Raw genomic sequence first — 15,709 nt, 5'->3', positions numbered from 1 at the left:
TTCCCTTAGTCCTAGTATTTTTGGACAGAGGAAATAAGTGATTCGCCTCTACCCTTGCCACTCCAGACCTCTATCATAACCCCCATGAGCCGTCTCTTCTCCAGGCTGAAGAGCCTTTCCTCATGGGGAAGTCATCCCATCCCTTTTATCGTTTTTGTCACCCTTCTCGGGATCTATTCCTACAAGCCACAGGTGCTTCCATGTAACTCACCAGTTATCAGAGTGAAATGATTTCATCCTATAACACTCTATATGTCCTGTAGATTTCAGGGAACAGTGAGAAAACGTCATTTTGCAGGTTCTCATTTGCAAAATGTGTCCTGTGTCGGGAGTCTCTTGGGCAGTGACTGCAGCCCTCTGCCGCCTTTCCCCTTCCCCTTCCACTGAGGCTTCATGTCTTCTGGCTTGAAATGGGTGCAGTGGGGCGCTGAAAAGTCCTCCTTTTGGCAGGGAGCATCTGGAAACAACTTTCACTGGGCAGCTGCTAGATACAACACGGAATTACTGCCACCTCTATTTTCCAAACATTTAAGCCCCAGAAAGGGGAAAAAAAACAGCAGCTTAGTTTTGGTGCAGAATGGCGAATAATTTTTAGCTTAAAACTTACAGAGCCGTGTCAAATAAAAAAGCAAAAGCTTTCTGTCCTGCAGGGCTCCCAAGTAGATTGGTACATAAATCACCACAGTCTAAGTCACTGGAAGTTTAATAAACGCTCCTATTGAAAATGAATGTTCTCCATTTAACAGTTGTATCAGCAGCATATAAAACCATGACCCCAATAAATTTAATTTTGGAGGCAGATCAATCCAGCCTTTCCTATTGATCCAAGCTGGCTGTATGCATTTAGGGCCTCGTCCACAGCTATTTTCTGCCTGGAAATAGCATTTCGATTAGACTCTTTATTAGGAAAAGATTGCTCCAAGAGAATCAGTGTGGCCAGAAAATTAAACAGTGACATTTTAATTACTGGACATTGATAAAGGAATCCGGGTAATGGCTCTTTGCAGGCTTCTCTCTCTTTGTCTGACCTGACGTGCTAATCAACTTGGATGGGTTGGCAAAGGTCACCGACTCCAGCAAATAGACAGAGAGACACTTGAGTCTTTCCGACCTGGGGTCACTTCTTTTCCAGAGGGTTGTTCAGATGTGGTTAAGGCCCGAGTGGAACCATGAATATTATAAGGGCGCTTGAAGCAAGAATGTCCTACTTTATATAACCTCATTAGGAGATCTCCCGTCCCTGTGTCGCCTATACACGCTCCCTTCTTTGAAGCTCTTCTTAAATAAGGCTCTGCTGCTCCACCAAAGGAGCTTGAAATTCCATGCAATTAACGGTTTTCACACACAAAAAATGGATTTTTTTTTTTTACTGTTGTGACCCAAGAAAAGAATTCCAGAAGAGTTAGGAATCCTCCAGTACGAGAAGTCAAAGACCCTACACAAGCCATCCAGAGCAAAGAAGCAGGCGAAAAGTTAGCGTCCAAAGTCCATGCAAGCAATTACAAGTGGGAAATCCACTAATTTTGATTCCTCTGACCTTAGGTGAACCAGTGAGAGTGGGGGTGGAATAGGAGCCCATTAGCAAATTAATTCTGGTATTGTTTTTGCTGTTAAGTAAAATGGTGGTCTATAAACGTCAAATGCTAATGATCCAGCATCTCCCTCTCTAGGAATAAGTCCGCAGTAGCTTCCCCTTTCATTGACCTGGTCTCTCTGACCATTTTGGAGGGTCTTTTACTGCTAAATGCTAACACGTCCATAGAATATAATAGATGCTTTAGCATTTAGCACATGCTAATCTTTTGCGCTTCACTAAATCTGCTAAACCGCCTTAGTAAAAGGACCCCTTTGTCTCCATCTTAAGGGGGCACATTACAGGAAGGGCTGTGCAGTTGGAGTCAGAATTGTGGAATGTCAGAAGCAATTTTGGGGCTGTGCAGTTGGAGTCGGTGAAAATGTGCCAACTCCGACTCATAAATAGGTGCAGGACCTACAATTTATTAGAACACTTAAATTTATTATTTTGCAGATAATAATTTGGTTAACCCATTTGTTTCAGGATATCAAGTTCTTTGATGACTACAAAATGTATTTTATGATATTTATATTAGTGAATGACATGGGGATAAAGTTTGTCCCCATCCCTGTGAGCTCTGTCCCCGCAAACTCCTAAATAGATATATAGACTCCACAGCCCTGGTTAGAGGCTCAGCACTTGCACTAGCCTGGCGCTGACAATTTCAAAAAAAGAGGCAGGAAGCCCCTGAAGAAAGGAGTTCATTATGCTCCTGAAACCACGTTATGAAGTCTACTGTTATATGGAGTAACTTCAACTATTCCTAAGTGCTTTTTTCTCAGTTTTCAGGCGGCTGTTCGGCTTCAGAGTTCCTCACCACATTAATAATGAAATGGCGGATATGGTTTTTCTAAATAGCTCCTAAATGAGTTCAACAAGTTAATATTATCTTTTTTGTGTACTTTGATTCCCATATAATTGAAGCACCTGTGATGGCGTAGCACTGGAACGGTGCTTATTTCTCCACACTGAGGATACGATTCTTGGTGGTTGATTCTTGGGGGCTATTTAGTTCTGAGTGTTGTTATCTCTGAAGTGGTTACTTGACATAACTCCTATTTTTCATGACTTTTAAGGATTTTGTGCAGCATTTGAGATTTTTTCATATATTACTATCATATTAACAGACCCTCACCAAATACAGCATAAGGGATCACAATTTAGAAATAAAAATGAACTGGGAATTTTCTTTTATGCCAATAACTCTTTCTGATATTGTAATGTATTAAGAAATCAATATATTTAAATAAAAACAAAAAAACGAACTGGGAACCCCAAGAGGTTAATGCTTTTCCTTTTTAACTGAACACAGTACAGACATTTGCTATGAGCATTTCTCAAAGCTAACATATTTTAACATTCAAAATAAAATGCTTGTTTCTACTGTTGTTGTCTGGACATTTTATTTTTCTATCATGTTGGTTCTAGTTTCTCTTTTCTGCTTTCCTGTCTATCATCTACTAATTCTCTGGCTGTTGTACATTTTTTTTCTCTTCTCTATTCCCTCACTACAACTGCCTCAGACATATTGATTGCTCCTTTTTAGTTCTTTCCTTTCTTTTTTTTCTTCTGCCTCTCTGTCAACTCAAATTTTACTCTTTTCTCACCCTTCTCCTCATTTTTACTTTTCTGCTATCAAATCTCCATCTTCTTCTTTCACCCACTAGTTCTTCAATTCATCATCTCACTTCTCCCCCAGCCCCGTATTCCCTTTCATCTTTAATCTACTCCCCATTACCATATTTATATCCTGTGTAATCATTATCCTCTCATTCATTTCCTTGACTCCCCTCCTACTTACTGTACTTCTATCATTCCCAGTTCTTCCTCCCTCCATCCTTCTGGTCCAGCATCTGCTCCTTTTTTTTCCTCTCTCTGTTCTTTAAACCTTTCTTCTCTCCTGCCCTCTCCCCCATTGTCTACAAATCTCCCCCTTTTCCCTCACTCTCATTGTTTTATCACTCCCTTTTGCTTCTGTATCCAACATTTCCCTCTTGCTCTCCTCTCCATCTCCTATGTATCTCTTCCCTCATTCTTATCCACTCCCTTGTCTTGTTCCCTGGGTCTAACATCTCTCCTTTTCTCCACCATCATATCCAATATTTCTTTCTCCCTCCCCTCCACTCCTATGTCCAACATTTTCTCCCTTTCTTGCCCCTTGTCCCCTTCCCCTCCCCTCCACATACAAGATTTTAATTTCACCCCTCTCCACTGCATCTCTCCCTTCCTCTCCAGCCTCCTCCACCCCATGACCAGCAGTTCTCCCTCCTCTCCTCATCTCAGTTCACCCACAACTCTCTTCTGGCCAGCATGGAGGGATCAGGCTGGGCTTCCACGGTCCTGGCTGCATTACTCTCGTCTTTTTATTTTTTTTTAATTTATGGTAGATAAAAGTCAAATGGACCATCCAGTCTGTCTGTCTGCAGCATCCACCATCTCCTCTTCTCCCTAAAAGATCCCATGTGCCTGTCCCTTGAATTCAGACACAGTCTTTGTCTCCACCACCTCTACCAGGAGACTAATCCAAGCATCTAAAACCCTTTCTGTAAAACGTATTTCCTTAGATTACTCCTGAGCCTATCACCTCTTAACTTCATTCTATGCCCTCTCATTTCAGAGCTTCCTTTCAAATCAAAGAAAATCGACTCATGTATATTTACTCCTTGTAGGTATTTAAATGTATCAATCATATCTCCTCTCTCCCACTTTTCCTCCAAAGTATAAAGATTGAGATCTTTAAGTCTGTCCCCATACACCTTATGACGAAGATCATGCACCATTTTAGTAGCCCTCAATGGATCAATGGCAGAGGTTTCCATATGCTGCCTGAAAGCCTCCCCTCTGCCATGTCCTATCCAGGCAGAGAAACAGGAAGTTGTGACAGTTTTTTTTTCTTTTTGTCCTTTTTTCACATCTATATTATTATTGTAATTTATTGTCCTTATTTTGAAGATATTATGATTGTAAACCACTTTGATGGTCTTCCCTAAGCGATATATTACATAAGTTGAAATAAACTTGGAAACAATGATTCTAACCGGAATGACATAGTGACAGAATTTGTCCCCGTCCCTGTGAATAATCATAGGAATCCATCCCCATGTTATTCTTTAAGGAGAGAGGGAAGAATCAGAGTATGAATGAGCCCAGCCACTGACCCTCAAGCCTTGCATTGAAGAATGCCGGTGTAGAAGGACTGAGGTTGAGATGGACACTAAAGAATGACATGGGATGGTTTCCGTGGGGATGGTGACAAATTCTGTCACCGTGTCATTCTCTGTGAGCAAAAGCAACAACAGAATGATCCAGCAAGAAGAAAATGAATGTCCCTGAGTAGCCTAGTCAAACCCCAATAGAAAATCTGTAGCAAGACTTTTAAATTGTAGTCCACAAATGATCTTCAGCAAACCTGAAAGTGTTCAAATTATTCTGCCCAGATAAATAGTCCAAAGCTGCACCATCCCCCCCCCCCCCCCCCCCCCCCGAGGGAGTTCCAAGAAAAAAGGAAACGTCATTGGTTAAGTGATGAATTTGCTGGGAGATTTCAATGAATTGAAACTTGGGATAGAAAATAATTTGTAGGTTTATTGATAAAGAAATGTATAGTTTAGTTAGAACTTCACATACTGCTGACTTGACATGCATCAACGTGGTTTTCAAACTCTTTGCTTAAATAGCCTGGTGTTCTTTCCCGATAGTTTAAATCTAATTGTTAGAGCCCTAGAAGAGTAAAACAAAAAAACCCAACGTAAAGTCTACATCATTTTGCCTTAGTTTAGATTTAATTGCTAGAAGCCTAGAGCAATGATAAATAGGGAACAGATACAGCGCATAGCGAGGGAAGGAGGCATCCGGCATTGCACCTACACTCTTCTCCCCAAGTATCTCTCCAGTTCTTCACTGACAGCCAGCAGCATCTCCTAGCTTTCCCTCTGATGTGACTTCCTGCTCCTGAGACCAGGAATTACAGAAGGAGAGATCAGGCTGGCTCAGCAGCTGGTAGGAGATGCTAAGGGCTGCTGGTGAAGATTTGAAGAGGTGGGTAGGCAGAGATGAGGTGAGGTGCCAGTACCCCTGCCAAGATTGCTAATTTCTAAAACTACAAAAATACTGGGAGTCACACTAGACACACATTTGACTATGGTTGAATACACAAATACTGTATAGTGGTGAAGAAGTGCTTTTGTGCATTGTGGAAATTAAGGACCATCAAAAAATACTTTGACCCTTTATCTTTTAGATTACGGGTGCAGTCTTTGATTCTATCAACATTGGACTACTGCAATATCGTTTACCTGGGTGTCCCTAAGAAAACAGAGAGAAAATTAAGAATGGTACAGAACACGGCAGTTTGGATTGAAGAAAAGTGACCATATTAGCCCCTACTACAGACTGTTGCACTGGTTGCCAACGGAAGCACGAATAATGTTTAAGTTTGCTTGTATTTGTTTCAAGCAGGCCAGGGGACTAGCTCCTTCCTATCTCCTACCTCATTTTGTGTTATACAGCTCCACACGGACGACCAGAAACTTTTTGCTTACCTAAGGATCACTGGTTGTAAATATGAATCCTTTTTGGATAGGTCTTTCATGTTTCAAGCAAGCAAACAGTAGTCGTGGTTAGGTAACTACATCAATGGAGCCTGGCTGACCTATGGTGCCTTCCGGAAAGAAATTAAAACTGTACTATTTGACAGATTTATCTCATAAACAGAAGTCACACTAAACTTAAATTTTCCTTCTGTCTATTTCTTGTGTAATATGTTGTACTTTTACTATGTGCATTTTGTAATTCGATGATTGTCCAGCTCTCTTCACTGTGAACCGCCTAGAAGTCATCTGACTATGGCGGTATAGAAGAATAAGGTTATTATTATTATTGCTATGCCATTGAACAGATAGCTTGTCAGGTACAAAATTCTTTCTTTATAGTTCTTTAACGGCCTTCACCTGGAAGGGCAGTTTCTGTTGTTGGTGAAAGGTGAGAAAACAGTGCTTTTGTGTGGAATTAGGAGACTGGAGCGGGTACTGTGTTAATCATCAAAGGGGCTGTTGGAAGTATCTGCCCTAGAAGATTAAAAACATAAGAATCTGGGTCAGACCAATAGTCCATCAAGTCCAGTAGCCCGTTCTCACAGTGGCTAATCCAGGTCTCTTTTTGGCCAAAGCCCAAAGAGTATCAAAAGATTCTAGAACCCCAAAGCGTATCAAGATTCCGGGCAGAATCCCAAAGAGTAGCAACATTCCAAGCAAACGATCCAGAGCAAGCAGTGGCTTCCCTCATGTCTGTTTCAATAACAGACTATGGACTTTTCCTCCAGGAACTTGTCCAAACCTTTTAAAAATCCATCTACATTAACCTCTGGCAATGTGTTCCAGAGGTTGTTCTGAGGAAAGAGGAAGACTCACTGCCTAAATGAAGATGACTTTGGTGGGAGATTTGGTGACTTAAAGCTTTGTTTAGAAGAGAATTTGTAAGTTTATTGATAAAAATCTGTTTTAATTTCATTAAACAAAGCAAACAGTAGTTAGTAGCTTGTTTAAATAGTACTACTACTATTTATCACTTCTATAGTGCTGAAATGCATATGCAGCACTGTACACTTAACATGTAATAGACAGTCCCTACACAGTAGAGCTTACAATCTAATTTGAACAGACAGACAGGACAAAAAGGGATTGGGGAGTTTCTTGTAGAGAGAATGATTGGATGGACATGGGTATCTAATGGTGAGTATAAGTTAGGAGTTGAAAGCAGACTTGAAAAAGTGGACTTTTTGCTTGGATTTGAATACTGCTAGAGATTGAGCCTGACGTAATGACTCAGGCAATCTGTTCCAGGCATACAATGCAGCAAGGTGGAAGGGACGGAGTCTGGAGTTGGCAGTGGAGGAGAAGGGTTCGGATAAGAGGGACTTACCCGAAGAGGTCACGGGGGAACATAGGGGGAGATAAAGGAGGAGAGATAGTGAGGGGCTGCAGAGTGAATGCACTTGTAAGACAATAAGACGAGTTTGAACTATATTCAGAAAAGGATGGGGAGCCAATGAAGTGACTTGAGGAGAGGGATAATATGAGTATGGCAGATTTTGCGGAATATATGTCGTACAGCAGAATTTTGAATGGATTGAAGGGGAAAGAGATGGTTGAGTGGGAGACCTGAGAGAAGCAAGTTGTAGTAATCTAAGTGAGAGGTGAGGAGAGTAGGGAAAGGAGAGGTTGGTAATATTATAGAGGAAGAAGTGACAGGCTTTAGCAGTCTGGTGGATCTGAGCAGAGCAGAGCGAGTTGTCAAAGATGACCCCCGAGGTTGCAAGCTGACAAGACAGAGAGGAGGAGAGTGTTGTCCACAGAAATAGAGAATGGGGGGAGGGGGAGATGAGTTTAGGTGGAAAGATAAGGAGTTCAGTCTTGGCCATATTCAGTTTTAGATGGCGGTGAGGCAATGTTGGACGGGCAGGCTGATACTCAGGTCTGGGTTCTTGTAGAGATATCTGGTGTGGAGAGGTAGATCTGGGAGTCATCAGCATAGAAGTGATCCTGAAAAACATGGAAGTAGATCAGTGCACTGAGGGAGTGGGTTACAGATGGAGAATAGGAGAGGGCCCAAGACAGAGCCTTGAGGTACACTGATTGACAGTGGGATAGCAGTGGAGGAGGATATACCATTGAATACACTAAAAATGCAATGGGAGAGATAGGGAGAGAACCGAACCCTGAAATCCTAGTGAGGACAGTGTTTCAAGGAGTAGGTGGTGATCAACAGTGTCAAAAGCAGCAGATAGATCGAGAGGAATGAGGGTAGATCTTGCCAGAAACAGGTACTGGGTTCTGTGGAATGCAAAGGGTGAAAGCCTGATTGAAGTGAGTCAGGAATAGTTTGAGATGAAAGGAAGTCCAGGCAGTGGCAGTGAACAGCACATTCAAGTAGATTGGTTAAGAAAGGGGGGAAGGAGATGGGGCAATAGTTGGAGGAACATGTGGGGTCTAGTGAGGGTTTTTAGGAAAGGTGTTTTGAAGACAGTTGCAGTGGAGAGCGATAGGTTGAGGATGTGACAGATAGGAGGGATGACAGTGGGAGAGAGAGAAATTGGATCAGAAGAGAAGGTAGTGAGGGTTTGGAGGAGGGGAGAAGATGTGCAGTTTCAGAAAAGGAGGAAAAGATGGGGAGGAGTTAAGGGAAGGTTGGCAGATGGAATGAGGGGGGGGGGGGGGAAGTGACCTGTTTGAGAACTGAATGTGAATTTTTTGAACTCAGCTAGAAAGTGAATAGGGATTGGAGATGAGACCTTTGTCTATCATTCTTTTCCTTTAGTCTAAATGTAATCATTAAAGTCGTAAAGCAGGTCTACATTTGGCTCTAGTTTAGCTCTGAAGAATGAACCTGATCTGTTGCAGCTCCAGTAGCAGATGTGAAGAAGCAGAGACAGACAGGAGGAGATGTACAGGGACATAGTAGGAAAAGGTCACCCAAAAGGAGAGTATTTCCTGGTGAAACAGGAAGCGATCCAGAAGCTTTTGATTACAACAGAACCAATTTAAGTCCTCCTACTTTTCATTCTGTAGTTTGTTCAGGGGTGCTTTTCTTAGTTTGCAACAGTGATGTATTTACAGCACTGCCTGAGATTAATAAATCACCCCAGACCTTAAATCAGCATAAAAGTCCAGTCTTTGACCCAATTTAACAGCAGTGACTCAGTGTTTAGAGAGAGCAAGGGAAGACACCACAGCAGAGTCCTAAATCTGTCTCCTCTGCATCCCTTGAAGCCACTCTGCTGCCAAGTGATCTCACCAAATGAAATGTTCCCGATCAATAGACAAGACTTTATTGATTAGGTTAAACCAGCGCCTTCAAGACCTTAACAACCACAATGAAGAGAAAGCAGCAAACGCAAGTAATTAAGTAGGATAGTTAGCCATTCACTGGCTCATTTACATGCTTGGAGATTGCTGGTACATGAGAGTGAGGGACAAAGAGAAAGAAAAGGAAATCAAGAAGGAAGAAAACCAGAGGCACAGAGGAAGGAAAAAACAAAAGAATGGACAGAGGAAGAAAGGAAACAGAAGAAGAATGGAAATTGCATCAGAGTTAAATAGAAGGGGTTAGAGAAGCCCCCCAAACTCCATTCACCCCACTAAGCCACTCACTTCCTAAATCAAGCTATTATCCGCCACTTGGGGGTCTCTTTCTCTCTCTCTCTTCCCATCTCCTGTCAATCTTGAACTTTCTTCACTACAGCCTCCTTGGTAAACACTGGTGTTACATGGCAAGAGCCAGAGTACACAAATCTTCCTCAGCCCTACAGCACTTCCCACGGTGCTCTTTTCATTGTTAGATACTGCGGTTTCTTCCAAACAGTTTCTCGACAAAGCTGTGCAGCCCCCATTAGCTGGGGCTCATCTGATGCTCCCAGACCTTGGCTGCCTTCATTCCCTTGCTGATTGCCAGCTCTACGACCTCTCTGTGCTGAGAGGCTCACACTCATTGCAAGCCTGTGCCTCAGGCATTGTCAGCATCAATATATGGCTAATAAATATTATTATTCAGAGTGAGACTGTCACAATAGAATAAATCGTCCTTAACTCAGATGATCTTCATCAGCTCTGCAACATTTATTCCTGGCTAGATTTTTATTATTTGCAAAATCAGATATGTAGGGAATAAACAGAAAAAGCAGCGCTAGGCACATTATGGTTCAGAGGAAGACCTATTTAGGGTTAAACTAGACCTACCAAGGCCGGTAATCCGAATCCATTGGGCAGGTGGAGGTTCTCTCCAGCAACTCTCGCCTTCTACTATTACCAGGCAGAAGAGAAGCTATAGCGACCACTCAGCCCCCTTTGACTCTTGGATATGTAGTGGTGATAAAGAGAAATCACAAAGAAGAAGAAAAGGACCTCTGAACTTTTCATTCCCATCTCACATTGTTCTAGGAACAGTAAAAATTAAGACACTGAACTTAACGGGAATGAGACAGTTTAGGATAAGACGAAGAAGCCTCCAAACTCTGTTTTCAAGGCTTTACTTCTGCTTTTGAAAATTCGAATCAATTTAACAAGCAAGGGAAGTTAATAAATAATAATGGCAAGAGAAATAGCCAGGGACTTTCATTGGTGTCTCTTCATTCTCAAACTCCAAGAACAGCCAAGGGAAATGAGACAGCATTGGGGGGCCAATGTCCAATCGCTTCACGTTGCAGCAAATGTTAAAGGGCAAGCAAAGTATATGCATGATTTTCCTCGGAACTACTACTAGTGTTAAAGAAAGAAAATGACCTTCCAGAGTTGCCCTCATCCTCCTCTAATGTTCACTTTATTAACTGCCTTTAAGAAAAGATTCACCTAAGGCAATTATCATAGATCTGCTAGTTTTAGGTTTGCATTACAGACTTCCCCAGTGTTTCATTTCCATCTTCTTGGGGCAATGCCTCCACTGTAATGAACCTTAAACTTCGAAGCCAGAGTATGTGGAGTAATCTCTCAAATTTGCTGCTAATACTCAACTGAAATACTTATATCAGGCCAAAGAGAGCTTCCTTTTGGAGCTTGGAAATTCCTTTTCATCAGAATGATGGGAAATATTTCTGTATTTTTCCACCACATTTTCTTGGTCTCTAACTGCATTTTGTGCTATTGAAGATCTTCTCACTCTTGGCTCCACATGAGTCACAAAGTAATCGTTAGGGCCTGACACCTCTATCATCAAAGCTTCTCCAGTGGTTTTCAGTTATATAGTTCTTTTTTCTCCTATGTACTCTAGTCTTAATTATATGTGAACTGAGTTGAGCTCCACTGGGAGATGACCCGGTATATAAACCGAAGATTAGATTAGACTAGATCATTATAACTGGTTTTCTTGCATCCAGCTTTCTTTTGGTCAGAATGTGGACATCCCAGGCTATAATTTGGTCTCAGGGTTGTGGTTCCAGTTTACAAAGTTTCCAGTGGATGAGATGTGCTACCTCGTTACAACATTTAATATAGAACTTCACGGCCAGCTATGCTATGACGACTCTACTACTGCTACATCTTTCACTTTTACTATGAGAGACACAAACACATAAGACAAACAGGACTCTCTTTTGCTAATCTGCAGTAGAGGTTTCTACCGCGGCCCGGGGCGCTAAATCCTCCGACACTCATAGGAATTCAGAGCAGCATCGGAGCATTTAGTACTCGGGGGGGAGGGGGGTTAAGGGATTAAAAAGTTTCATTTATTATGGCTGAAACATCCAGTATTGGGAGGGTTGTAGGTCCTGGTGCGTTTACATATAGTAATTTTCTTCACTGAAGCAATCTTAGAGAACCTACAAATGTCTGTTGTTCCAGTTTTTTCTATGCTTGTTTTGAACTATCTCATCTATAATCCACTGTCCTGGGCTTTAACTATCAGTCTTTCATCCTTAGGTTTCAGTTTTCCTTTCCTTAACTATACATGTCTCTGGGTTTTATCCATGGATGTTCCCTGGAGGAACACTTTTAGGGGCATTTTCAAAACTCTAAGACATCCATAACATGGCATAAATTGGCTCCTGGACATTTTTATCACCAAAACGTCCAAGTGTCAATTTTCAAAACTGTCTTTCTGGACGTCTTGAAAGGCATCCCAGCCACTGTACATCAAAAACAAAAGGGGGAGTATTGGAGGTATGTTCTAGGCGGGCTTAGACTTGGACACCTTGCAGTAATAATCGAACCTTTCCCATGACATCTTGGATGAAACATAGACGTTGTGAGCTAGACCTGTTTTAAAAGCACCTAAGTGCCAAAATGGTACCCAAACTGACCAGATGACCACTGGAGGGATAAAGGGTGGTAGATACATGGGATAGTCTCCCGGTAGAGGTGGTGGAGACAAAGACTGTCTGAATTCAAGAAAGTGTGCTTCAGGCACATGGGATCTCTTAGGGAGGAGATAGTGGATGCTGCAGATGGCCAGTCTGGATTGGCCATTTGGCCTTTATCTGGTATCATGTTTCTGTGATTCCCCCCCCCCCCCACTCCCCCAGTGGTCAGTGACACCCTCCCACCCCCAAATCTGAATGAAACAGTACATGCCTGTCTCTAGAACAGCAACACCTGGTATGGGAAACCTAGTACAGCATCACTCAGGTGTCTTAAGTAGCCTAGTGAGTTAGTGAACCACAGAGAGGAGGACCCAGGCCCATAAGCCACTCTTACCACTACACTTATGGTGGAAAGGGCGAGCCTGCCAAAACCCAGCAAAATCTGACCCTATAGGTGCCACCTGCAGCCTTAAGGGCTATTGGGGTGGGAGATAGGCTGGTATAGTAGGTTTGGGGGGCATTTTGAAGGGCTCAGCATAAATTATAAGGGGGATATGATGAGATGTACATCTGGCACCCTTTATGTGAAGTTCACAGCAGTTCCTTCTAAGGTGCCCCACTGCTCTGTTGGCATGTTTGTGGCCAGTCTATTATAATGCTGGCCCCTCCCACGTCCAAATGGTCTGGATTTGGACATTTCTGTGGTTGAAAATGGCCTGGGGGCCACACAGAAAATGTTTGGTCATCTACTGTTTTGCTGGTTTTGAAAATGGCCGTTTGTCCACCTCCGATTTTGGACATCTTGCGGGAAGCATCCAAAGTAGGACTCAGATGTCCTATCGAAAGTGCCCCTTCACGCATTTCCCAAATGTCTGCCAATTTACTTCTTTTTTCCTGCTTTGCATATTCTGTCAGGCAGATTCTCATTCCTTCTTTCTGCTCCTCAGAGTGCCTGTCCAAGTTTAATGATGGAATGAGATTCTGGAAGTCTACGATTGTGACTCTACTTCTATGAGGCCCTATTCTACGTTCACAGAAAAAAATGAGGTCTAGGAATGTATAATGTACACTGATTCATATAGACTCCCTTGTTTTCTTGTTCATACATCTAATTTTTCAAGATATTTAAGCAGTCTGTCCACAAGTCCAAAGAATTGCATGATGTTTAATGGTTCGTATCTTATTCTTTGATATTAGAGCACACTTTTCAGCATCAGTTTTAATTTTCTAAAATACTCTTTGCTGGTCTTTTCTCTTAGGGCTGGATTCTCAAAACTTACCGAGCCTTTAACGATGGTTGCTAAATCAGCAGTATTTTACCCAAGTCCACCTTGACCCACTTGGGCCTTCACTCCTGCTATCCAAGCACATTCCAGAAGGCATGCACCAGATCATACTGTAGGTCCACATTTGGAGTTTTCAAACGGCTCCTATTTTTAGATCAAAAGTCTGTTGGAACATCTATTCTACCCCAGCCTGATTCCTTTAATGCTCTGTATCTGGAGTTACCTGCAAGTAGTAGAGAATATGGCTGCAAGACTGATTTTTGGTCCTAGGAAAAAGGAGACCTGCACTGCTACTGAAGGGGCAGCACTGGTTACTACTGCAATTTGATTTAATGTCTTTGTTTAATGTCACTGTTCAGAGCTTATGAGAAAAGAGAGCAAGATCAAATCAGGAGTATGGTTGGCATGTGTAGGCCAGACCAAGAGGCTCTGCATTCTTGATAGTACCGAGTTTCTCCAAAAATAAGTCAGTGTCTTATATGAATTTTGGGTCCAAAAAAATGCATGAGGGCTTATTTTCAGGGGATGTCTTATTTTTTTCATGTACACTTCCCCCTCCGAATCTGCGGTTTCAGCATCTGTGGATTCAGTTATTCGTGATTTTTTTTAAGGGGGGGGGAAGCTTTGTTTTGGACCTTCCCCACCTCCCTCTCACCTTTCCCCCGGCATCCCGGCCTTACCTGGTAGTCTAGCGGGCTTTCGGGGCAGGAGCGATCTTCCTACTCTCCTGTCCCGTGCAGATCGCCAATAGGAAATGGCTGCTGTGATCTCCCGTCACCAGTTTTTGTATGGAAATATTCCAGAATTGATTAAAAATAATATATCTAGTTATATTCCAAACTGATCCTTGTATTCTGAGAATTTGGCTCTGCTGAAGACGACCGTGAATCCAAGGTTGGTCGATACTGGCAAAAAGGCAGGAGTTAAGATTTGGAATTCTCTGGTAGAAGAGATACGGAACTGTTGTGAGAGGGGTATTTTTAGAAAATGACTCAAAACGCTTTCTTTTAGTCATATTCTTCTATTTGATAAATTTGATGAGCTGTTTGTGATCTGCAGTTACAATATTAATCTTCTGGATCCATGACACAATATTAATGTTTACTCGTTTTAAGGTTTGTCTTTTATATAAAGCTACGTTAGCATCTTTTAAATATGAATTTTAAGACCTTTTGTATGTCTTTTTAACATATTTTAAGATTATGAATGTACATTTTGTTAACCGTTTAGTTGTAAACGGTATAGAAATTGTAAAAATACATAAATAAGTGTACGATCTCTTTTGAAAAGCGTGCTCTCAGAGCATGTTCAGAAGTGTCCCGAACTGGAATTACGCTCTGGGCATTTCACCTAGCTGCCCCATTCCTACGGTAGGGGGGACAAGTGTTTGCACCCATCTCCTTTTGGCCCTGTGAGGTCACACCACTTGCGCAGCCTTTTGGGTGTGCTACTAACCCATAACAAAGAAAGCAGAATTAAAAATTGCTATAAACATGTCACATGAAAAGAAACATTGGGGACTGCACATCCCTCGTTTTTCTATTAACAAAATATTTTTGTATGGTTGTGAATGGCATTGAGCTGTATTATAGCTGGGACAAAAAGTGAAATGATTTTCCACCCATTCTATTGACCCAAGATCATGAAATTAAGACAGCTCTTAGGATTACCTTATAATGATACGTAGCCAAATGTAAAAGCTTTATTGCAAATTCGTTTCTTCGCCAACTGCCTCATAACTCCTGCAGTCATTCTTTTACAGACAGAAGTGGCCTGAGCATAAAAGACAGGCTTCCTCTGATTGAAGGGAAGAGTTTAAGTGTTAATGAGAGGCTTTGATACAGGGAGGTCACACAACACAAGGTTTACTTTGGGTTACTAAGCAGAAGGAGCCCTTTGTAACCAATGAAGTATGCTAGAGATCAAGGACTAGAACTTAAGGAGTCTATCTGAAGAGTACAACAATTCTAATTGAGGACACATGAAGCATATGTCTGGCTCCTGCGTTCAGTCATATTCAGGGCAGGGCAGTACCCCCCAATCTCATCCTTAATACACCAG

This window comes from Geotrypetes seraphini, chromosome 14, assembly GCF_902459505.1.
Source record: "Geotrypetes seraphini chromosome 14, aGeoSer1.1, whole genome shotgun sequence".
In the NCBI taxonomy this organism is placed as follows: domain Eukaryota; kingdom Metazoa; phylum Chordata; class Amphibia; order Gymnophiona; family Dermophiidae; genus Geotrypetes; species Geotrypetes seraphini.
This window is presented reverse-complemented; position numbering follows the sequence as displayed.